The 9578-nt window shown below is 43.1% G+C and overlaps 1 protein-coding gene across 1 annotated transcript in view; it reads right to left on the bottom strand.

Moving 5' to 3' along the window:
• Positions 1 to 3918, bottom strand: part of XRCC2 (X-ray repair complementing defective repair in Chinese hamster cells 2) — a 12773-nt gene extending 8855 nt beyond the window's left edge. The window contains exon 1 of the mRNA XM_011984317.1: positions 3841 to 3918. The gene's annotated coding sequence lies outside the window, so the exon portion shown is untranslated. The remainder of the gene's footprint in view (positions 1 to 3840) is intronic.
• Positions 3919 to 9578: the final 5660 nt, after the last annotated feature.

Raw genomic sequence — 9578 nt, 5'->3', positions numbered from 1 at the left:
AAAAGCATAGGGAAATGTAACTATCTATGTAAATATAAAAGACAGTACAGGCCGGGTGTGGTGGCTCATGTCTGTAATCCCAACACTTTGGGAGGCCAAGGCGGGTGGATCACCTGAGGTCAGGAGTTTGAGACCAGCCTGGCCAACATAGTGAAACCCCATCTCTACTAAAAATAAAAAATTAGCCAGGTGCGGTGGCACACACCTGTAGTCCCAGGTACTGGGGAGGCTGAGGCAGGAGAATCACTTGAACCCAGGAGGTGGAGGTTGCAGTGAGCCGAGATCACACCACTGCACTCCAGGCTGGGCAACAGAGTGAGGCTCCATCTAAAAAAAAAAAAAAAAAAAGATAGTATAAATGTGTTTTTATATTTGTAACTATTTTTTCATCTATCTGATTTAAGAAGGAAGTTGTTTTTGTGACAGAGTCTTGCTCTGTTGCCCAGGTTGGAGTGCAGTGGTGAAATCTCAGCTCACTGCAACCTCTGCCTCTTGGGTTCAAGCAGTTCTCCTGTCTCAGCCTCCCGAGTAGCTGGGATTACAGGCACCCGCTATCATGCCCGGCTAATTTTTTAGAGATGAGGTTTCACCATGTTGGCCAGGCTGGCCTTGAACTTCTGACCTCAGGTGATCCACACACCTCAGCCTCCCAAAGTGCTGGATTACAGGTGTGAGCCACCGCACCTGGACAGAAAGTATTCTTAAGTAATCATTTTAATTATTTTAATTCAGTAATAATATTAAATGTGCTGATGACCAGACGATGTATAATCATGTAGGGAATAGCTACACAGTAAACAAAGCTTTTTACAAAATATGGAAATTAAGTTTGTATTAATCCAAACTAGATTGTTAGAAATTATGATGTTACTTGTAATCCCAGGGCAATCACTAGAAAAATAATTCAGAAAAATATAGTGAAAATAATGACAAGGGAATTAAAATGGTACACTAGAAAATAACACAAAAGAAAACAGTAAAGGAGAAAGAAACAGAAAAGACATAAGACATATATAAAAAACAGCAAAATGACAATCATAAGCTTTTTGTCTTTGGTTTTGTTTTTTTTTTTCTTTTTGAGACAGTCTTGCTCTGTCACCCAGGCGGGAGTGAAATGGCACAATCTCGGCTCACTACAACCTCTGCCTCCCAGGTCCAAGCGATTCTCCTGTCTTGACCTCTCGAATAGCTGGGATTACAGGCATAAGCCACCATACCTGGGTAATTTTTCTTTTTTTTTTTTTTTTGAGGCAGAGTCTTGCTCTGTCACCCAGGCTGGAGTGCAGTGGCACGATCTCAGCTCACTGCAAGCTCACAGAATCCCTCCCGGGTTCACGCTATTCTCCTGCCTCAGCCTCCCAAGTAGCTGGTATTACAGGCACCCGCCACCACGCCCGGCTAATTTTTTCTATTTTTAGTAGAGACAGGGTTTCACCATGTTGGCCAGGCTGGTCTCCAACTCCAGACCTCAGGTGATCCACCTACCTCGGCCTCCCAAAGTGTTGGGATTACAGGCATGAGCCACCGTGCCCAGCCTGTACTTTAACCATTTAGAAGTGTACAGCTCAGCGGTGTGAAGTACATTCACATTGCTGTGAAGCAATGAAGCAGAACTCCACAACTTTTCCATCTTGCAAAACTCACATTTTGCATCCATTAAACAATGACTCACTTCCTCCACCTCCCCAGCTCCTGATAACTACCATTTTACTTTCTTTTCTGTGAATTTAACTACCTTAACTACCTTAGAAACTACATGTAAGTGGAATCAAGCAGTTTGTCTTTTTGTCTGGCCTATTTCATTTAGCACAATGTCCTCAAGGTTCATCCATGTTGTAGCAAGTGACAGAATTTCCTTCTTCTGTAAGGCCGAATAATATATCAATTGCATGTATATATCACATTTTGCATATACCACTCAACCACTGATGGATACTTTTCCATGAGTATACTGATGGACATTTAGGTTGGTTTTACCTCTTAGCTATTGTGAATAGTGTTGCTATAAACAAGAGTGTACAAATATTTCTCCAAGATCCTGCTTTCGATTTTTTTGGATGAATACCCACAGGTGAGAGAGATTATGGGCTCATACAGTAGCTCTATTTTTAATTGTTTGAGGAACCTCCATACTATTTTCCATAATGGTCGCACTGTTTTACAATCTTACCGACAGTGCAAAAGGGTTACAATTTCTCCACATCCTTGCTAACACTTGCTATTTCCTGTTTTTTTGATAGTAGCCTTCCTAATGGATGTGAGGTGACGAAGAAGAACATTTTATCATGATAAATGGGTCAACCAGCAATAAGACAAAATACAAAGTTATGTGTGCTTAACAATACATGAAGCCCCAAAATACAAAAGTAAAAAATGATAAAACTCAGGAGAGAAACAGACAATTCAACCATAACAGTTGGAAACTTCATTTTTAGTAGAGATGGGGTTTCACCATATTGGCCAGGCTGGTCTCTTGGCCAGGCTGGTCTCGAACTCCTGACCTTGTGATCCGCCTGCCTCAGCCTCCCAAAAGTGCTGGGATTACAGGCGTGAGCCACCGTGCTTGGCTATAACCTGATTTTTTAAATGAGCAAACGAAAAATGAAAAAACGTTTGCTCATTTTTTTAAATGAGCAAACGTTTCTCCAAAGATACACAATTTGCCAATAAGCCTGTGCAGATACTCAACATCACTGGCCATGAGGAAAATGTAAGTCAAAAACCACACAGAGCTAACACCTCCTACTGACTAGGATGGCTATTATCAGAAAGACAGACAATAACGAGTATTCCCAGAATATGGGAACTGGAACCATCATTGCATTGCTGGCAATGCAATGACGGTGCAAATAAAATGTGAAGCTCCTCTGGAAAACAGTCTGGCAGTTTCTCAAAAGGTTAAATGTAGAATTGCCATATGACCTAGCAACGCCTATGCTAGGTATTACCCGATAGAACTGAAAACATCTATCCACAGAAAAACACGTACACAGATAACCACAGCAGCATTATGCATAACAGCCAGCAAATGAAACAACCCAAATGTCCATCCACTAACAAACGGATAAGCAACATGCATACCCATGCAATGAAATATTTAACAAAAAGTGAACTACTAGTATGTGTTATGATGTGGTGACAATGAATTATACAATGCAAATTATTCAAAGTAAAAGAGGCCAGTCACAGAAGATCACATATTACATGATTCCAGTTATAGGAAACATCCAGAAAAGGCAAATCTATAGTTAGAAAGTAGACTAGTAGTTGCCTAGAGCTGGGGAACATGGGAGATGACAATGATTAGAAATGAGCTTCTTTATGAGGAGATAAAATGCTCTAAAATCAGTTGTGGTAATGGTTGCACAACTGTGTAATATACTAAAAATCACTTAACTGCACACTTAAGTGGGTGAATTTTATCTCTATGAAGCCGCTACATAAAAAGAAAAAAAATCAACCTAAGCACACGCCCTTCGTAAGTTTTCCCTGCTGTAGAAATACTAAGAGAACAATTGGGTACCTAAGGACTTCCCTGTAACTCCGCAAACTTCTAAAGAAAAATAATTTCAAAATAAACTATAAATATTGTGTGTTGGGAATAAGACAGAGGTCAAGGCAGACTATGAAGATTTACTGCAGAGAAGCAAACTTATCTTGTCTGACACCGGTGAGGAAAGCTTAAAAGCTTCCTGTCACAACCTGTGTCTCAGTTTTCAATTGGACAGTTTAACCTGTATAACCTCTTGCAGGAATACGTGTGTACATGTGAGCTGATGTGAAAAATCCTTTTATAAAGCTTTGTTTGCATTTATATTTTTATAAAGGTTGTATTTTTACCATGCACAGGTGAATCTTCATCAGCAAACAGATGTGGTTCTATTTCTTTCAAGGAACTTCTACCTTCAAGTCGGGCAAGGAGCTTACAAAAGAAAAGAGAGAAGGAAAACTCATTATTTAAAAATAGAAAACCCTACACATCTGTATTTATACCATTTTCCGAAAGTCTGTAAGATTTCAAAACTTTAGGCTGGGTGCTGTGGTTCACACCTGTAATCCCAACACTTTGGGAGGCCAAGGTGGGCAGATCGCTTGAGTCCAGTTTGAGACCAGCCTGGGCAACATGGTGAAACCGACTCTATAAAAAAATACAAAAATTAGCTGGGCATGGTGGCACACACGGTAATCCCGGCGACTCAGGAGGCTGAGGTGGGAAGATCACTTGAGCCCAAGAGGCAGAGGCTGCAGCCTGGGTGACAGGGTGAGGCCCCATCTCAAAAAAAATGTTTCATAATTTTGTGGATTTGGAAGAAAATATGAAATAGGAAATCTAGGAGAAATGCTGTGTTTACTTATTTTTCAGATATTTTACTTTTTGTTTATCTACCAAATACTGACAGTATGAGTCTGTACCCTCAAAGGAATGGATAGTCTAGTTTAGGATATAGGACAAACTGCTATGGAAAAATTTTTACCTTCCTTATAATTAACTCTCACATTGTAATTCTTACCACACTTGTTACAGTTACCTGCCTTCATCTGTCTGCCCCACTCATTGTGAGCTCTTCATTTCACTGGGGAAGGGGACAAAGGAGAGAGGTGGAGGAGAACTTCCTTGAGCAGTCACCACCTGAGCTCTCTCCTAAGTAAGACTCTGCCAGGTGAAAGGGGTACAGGCAGGCCTAGGAGACCTGCTAGCAGGGACAGGAGCAGCCGCAGTGCAGAGGCTATAAACAGCACTGTGCACAGGGACGCTGTGTGCAGATTTGAACTCCTAGAGACTGTAGCAGCACCAAACAGGCAGGACACAGGGAAGCCCTAAGAGCAGAAGTCAGAGCATGGAAGGGCTCAGATGTCATGTTTGGGAGCTTATCTTTGGCTTGTAGACAACAGCCAACAGGTGTGACACTAAGCAGTGAGAAGTATTTAGCACATAGTTAAGAGGAGACATCTGGGACCCCAGAGCCAGACCTGCTAGGTCACAGAGGTCCTCAGGCCTCTCATCTGTAAAGTAAGGATAACAAACAGCACCCTCCCTCGTAAGGATGATGAGGATTAAATATGTGAAAAGAGTACCTGGCTTATTATCCGTTTTTTGTTTTTTTTTTGAGGCAGAGTCTTGTCCTGTTGCCCAGGCTGGAGTTCAGTGGTGCGATCTCTGCTCACTGTAACCTCTGCCTTCTGGGCTCAAGTGATTCTCCTGCCTCAGCCTCCTGAGTAGCTGGGATTACAGGCACCCACCACCACGGCTGGCTAATTTTTGTATTTTTAGTAGAGACAGGGTTTCACCATGTTGGCCAGGCTGGTTTCAAACTCCTGACCTCAAATGATCCACCCCCACCGGCCTCCCAGTCTGATGGGATACAGCCACCGTGCCCGGCCTATCCACATTTCAAACAGACCATCTTGGTGGTTACCAGGGAACAGATGTGAGGAGAGTAAAACTATACGTGGAGAGGGCTGGAGTCTGTCACCCTAGTCTGGAGGAGGAGTGTCTGCACCATGACAGAAGTCATTAGGATCACAGGCGGCAACCTCGGTGAAGGATTTAACTGTCACAAGGGAGACAAAACTGATTCTCCAGGGAATCAAAACTGATTCTCCAGTTTCTTGGGAATCAGCACAGATTTGACAACGCTTCTATATGACAAAAGAAAAAAAATCTATCACAAATGGGAAGAAAAAGTCACCTTTTATTTGCATTTTTTTAAAACCAAATCAAGTTGTGGAAAGACTTCCTGAAGTGATTAAAAGTTCTATACATTCATTTAACAGGCGTTCGTTGAATTTCTGTTGCATATGAAGCACTGTGCTAGGTAAAATGTTGACCACAAAGATGAAGATGGCAACCTACCCTCAAAGAATGTACAGTCTCGGTCCTCTTGCTTTATGTCATAAAACAAGGTAAAGATATAGGGTGCTTAGCTAGAGCAGAGGTTCTGAGGGCATAACCGTGGCCGAAACTATTTTCGTAAACAGAAAAAGTAAAAATTAAGATGTTATTTGCCTAGTTTGACACTAAGGTCGTAAAAGCAATAGTGGGTACCTGCTGACAGCTAGCGTAATCAAGGCAGTGGTGTGGAAATGTATTAGCACACATCGCCAAGCACTACCTGCACTCAAGCAGAACAAACAAAACCAGTTTTATGTAAGAATGTCTTTGATGAAGTAAAAAAAAAAAAAAAAAAAAAAAAAGACTGGTTTTACTAAATCATGACCCTTGAGTACACTGTAAAAAATATTTAAAAAATATTCTTTGTGATGACATGAGAAACATACTGTGTAGTGAACAATTTAACCTTGCCCAAAGGGAGGTCTGGTTTTTGTCCTTGGCTCCTGAGCGGTAATTGTAAACCCTTGGAATGTCTTGCCTGATAAGTGTCTTTGGGCAGGGCACAGTGGCTCGCGCCTGTAATCCTAGTACTTCAGGAGGCCAAGGTGGGAGGATCGCTTGAGCCCAGGAGTTTAAGACCAGCCTGGGAAACATGGCGAAATGCTGTCTCTACAAAAAATACAAAAATTGGCTGGGCATGGTGGCATACGCCTGTAGTCCCAGCTACTCAAGAAGACTGACAGAGAAGAATCGCTTGAGTCCTGGAGGTCGAGGCTGCAGTGAACCAAGATTGTGCCACTGCACTCCAGCCTGGGCAACAGAGCAAGACCCTGTCCCCTACCACCCCCCACCAAAAAATAGTGTCTGTTTACAAGGGAACCTTGGGCTACACAAGAATGATTTATAGTGGGGGCTTTGGGTCATGCAGTGACAGGCCAACCTGGAGGTGCTGGAAGCTAAGGTCAGCTATGCAGGCAGTTGACTATGTCCACATGGCAGAGCCCCAATAAAACCTTTGGACATCAGAGTCTAGCTGAGATTCCCTGCTTGCCAATATTCTGTCTATTGTCACACATTGCTGCTGGGAGAATTTAGCACTGTTGATGACTCCACTGGGAGAGGACAGCTGGAAGCTCTGTGCTTGGAACTTCCTGAACTTTGTCCTATTGTGTCTCTTCCCTTGGCTGATTTTAATCTATATCCTTTTGCTGTTGCAAACCATAACCATGAGCATAACAGCTTTCATTGAGTTCTGAGTTCTTCTAGAGACTTATTCAGCCTGAAGGTGGCTGTGATGGTTAATTGTATGTGTCAACTAGATTAGGTTAAGAGATGCCCATATAGCTGGTAAAGCATGATTTCTGGGTGTGTCATGAGGGTGTTTCTGGAGGACATGAGCATTTCAATCAGTAGACTGATTAAAGAGGATCCATCCTCACCAATGTGGACGGGCATCCTCCAATCCCTCTTTTCTTGAGCTGGGACACCCATCTCCTGCCCTCAGATACCGCAGCCCCTGATTCTGGGACTTACCCCAGTGCTGCCTGTCCCACAACCCTTCACCATTCTCAGGCCTTTAAAGCCCTGGACTGGGAGTTCCACCATGGGCCCTCCTGGCTCTCAGCCCTTCAGACTCAGACTGAATTACACCACAGGCTTTCTGGTTCCCCAGCTTGCAGATGGTGTGTCTGGGAATTCTTGGCCTCCATAATCACGCTGTTAGAGTAGGTAGACAGGCAGGTGTGAGTGGGGCAGGACAGGCCCCAAGGAATGTCCAGGTGGCCTTTTCAGGAATGATAACTGGTTGCAGCTGGCACCAGGGAGGGGAAAATTTCCTAACAGGAAACATCTTGGGCTTATGGGCAACAACTTCCTGATAAGATCCTAGGAATTGAGCAAATACGTCCAGGAATGTGCAGTAAGGAGCAAAATGGTGGAGTGTGACCAGTACATGACCCTCCTCTGGGAGCAGTAGGCCAGTAAGGGAAAATTGCCCTACGCAAGCATGCACAGAACTCCAAACACCAAATGGCAGCCGTGGACCCTTTCAGATACTGGCAAGTCACTGCACATGAGGCAATGAGCCAGCAGCCCACCCAAGGAGAAGGATGAGAGGAGACCAGGAAGGATCAGGAAATAGGGGCATTCAATATTTCAAGTTGTCCATTTGGTCCCTTCCAAGTGAACGTTACTTCAAAAAACCTTCACTCCTGCCTTGAATCTACTTCTGTCTTGGCTGAATTCTTTCTTCCAAGAAGACAAGAACTGAGGACTGTGGATCCCAACCGGACTTGCCGCCCTGGTAACAATGTGAGCCAATTTCCATAATAAATTTCCTCTTATGTATCTACATGTATCCTATTGGTTGTGTTTCTCCTCTGGAGAACTGTGCCTAACACATAACTCAGTGAACCATCCAAAAGATGCATGATGTGAAATCATTCCTGGGTAGATTTCACTCCAACTGTAAGACAGACTTTTTTTTTTTTTTTTTTTTTGAGACAGGGTGTAACTTACTCCCATCACCCAGGTTGGAGTACAATGGCACGATGAGCCTCAACCTCCCAGGCTCAAGTGATCCTCCCACCTCGGCCTCCCAAGTAGCTGGACTACAGGCTCGTGCCACTATGTCCAGCTAATTTTTTGCTATTTTTAGGAGACAGGGTCTCACTATGTTGCCCAGGCTGGTCTCGAACTCCTAGGCTCAAGTGATCCACCTGCCTTGGCCTCCCAAAGTGCCGCAATTACAGGTGTGAGCTATTGCACCTGGCCAAGGTCTTAAGATTTTATATCCCACATTATAGTTAGCCTTTAGGAAAACTACTACTTGTCAAGGTTTGGTACAGTAACCAAGAAGAATATCTATAATTCTCCGAAAAGGTCTTAAAATACTTCTCCCTTTCCCAACGTGACTTTCTCTGAGAGGATGGATGTTCTTCGTGTACTTTAATCCGATCAACATATGATAACAGACTGCATAAGAACCCAGTTCTATTAAGCCAGATATTAAAAAGATTTGCAAATATGTAAAACAACGTCACTTTTCTAAGATTTTTCTTAGAAAAATACAGCTATTTTTCATAAAAATGTTTTATGAAAATATTCAATGTGTGTGTCACTGTACATGAATGTAAATATTTTAAAAATTTAAATTTCTGTTTCATGGATACATATAACATAAACAAAAGCTCTTTAGATTCTTCAATTTTTTTTTTGAGACAGGGTCTTGCTCTGTCACCCAGGCTGGAGTCCAGTGATGCCATCATGGCTCTCTGCAGTCGTGACCTCTTGGGCCCATGAGATCCTTGCATATCAGCCTCCTGAGTAGCTGGGACCACAGGTATGTGCCACCACACCCGGCTAATTTTTTTACTTTTTGCAGAGGCAGGGTCTCCCTGTGTTGTCCGGGCTGGTCTCGAACTCCTGGGCTCAAGCAATTCTCCTACCTTAGCTTCCCAAAGTGCTGGGATTACAAGCATGAGCCACCATGCCCAGTGGAATCTCCCATTTTTAAATGTGTTCTGTAGTCCTAAGGCTACAACGTATAAGAACCACTGGGCTATAAGACCGCAAGAGTATAACTCAAAGAAAAATACAGATTTTTTTTTTTTTTTTTTTTTTTGGAGACAGAATCTCGCTTTGTCATCGAGGCTGGAGTGCAGTGGTACAAGTTCGGCTCACTGCAACCTCTGCCTCCTGGGTTCAAGCGATTCTCCTGCTTCAGTCTCCTGAGTAGCTAGAATTA

This window comes from Mandrillus leucophaeus, unplaced genomic scaffold (assembly GCF_000951045.1).
Source record: "Mandrillus leucophaeus isolate KB7577 unplaced genomic scaffold, Mleu.le_1.0 Scaffold266, whole genome shotgun sequence".
NCBI lineage: Eukaryota > Metazoa > Chordata > Mammalia > Primates > Cercopithecidae > Mandrillus > Mandrillus leucophaeus.
The sequence above is the reverse complement of the archived record's forward strand: the minus strand, read 5'-3'. Positions and strand labels throughout refer to the sequence as shown.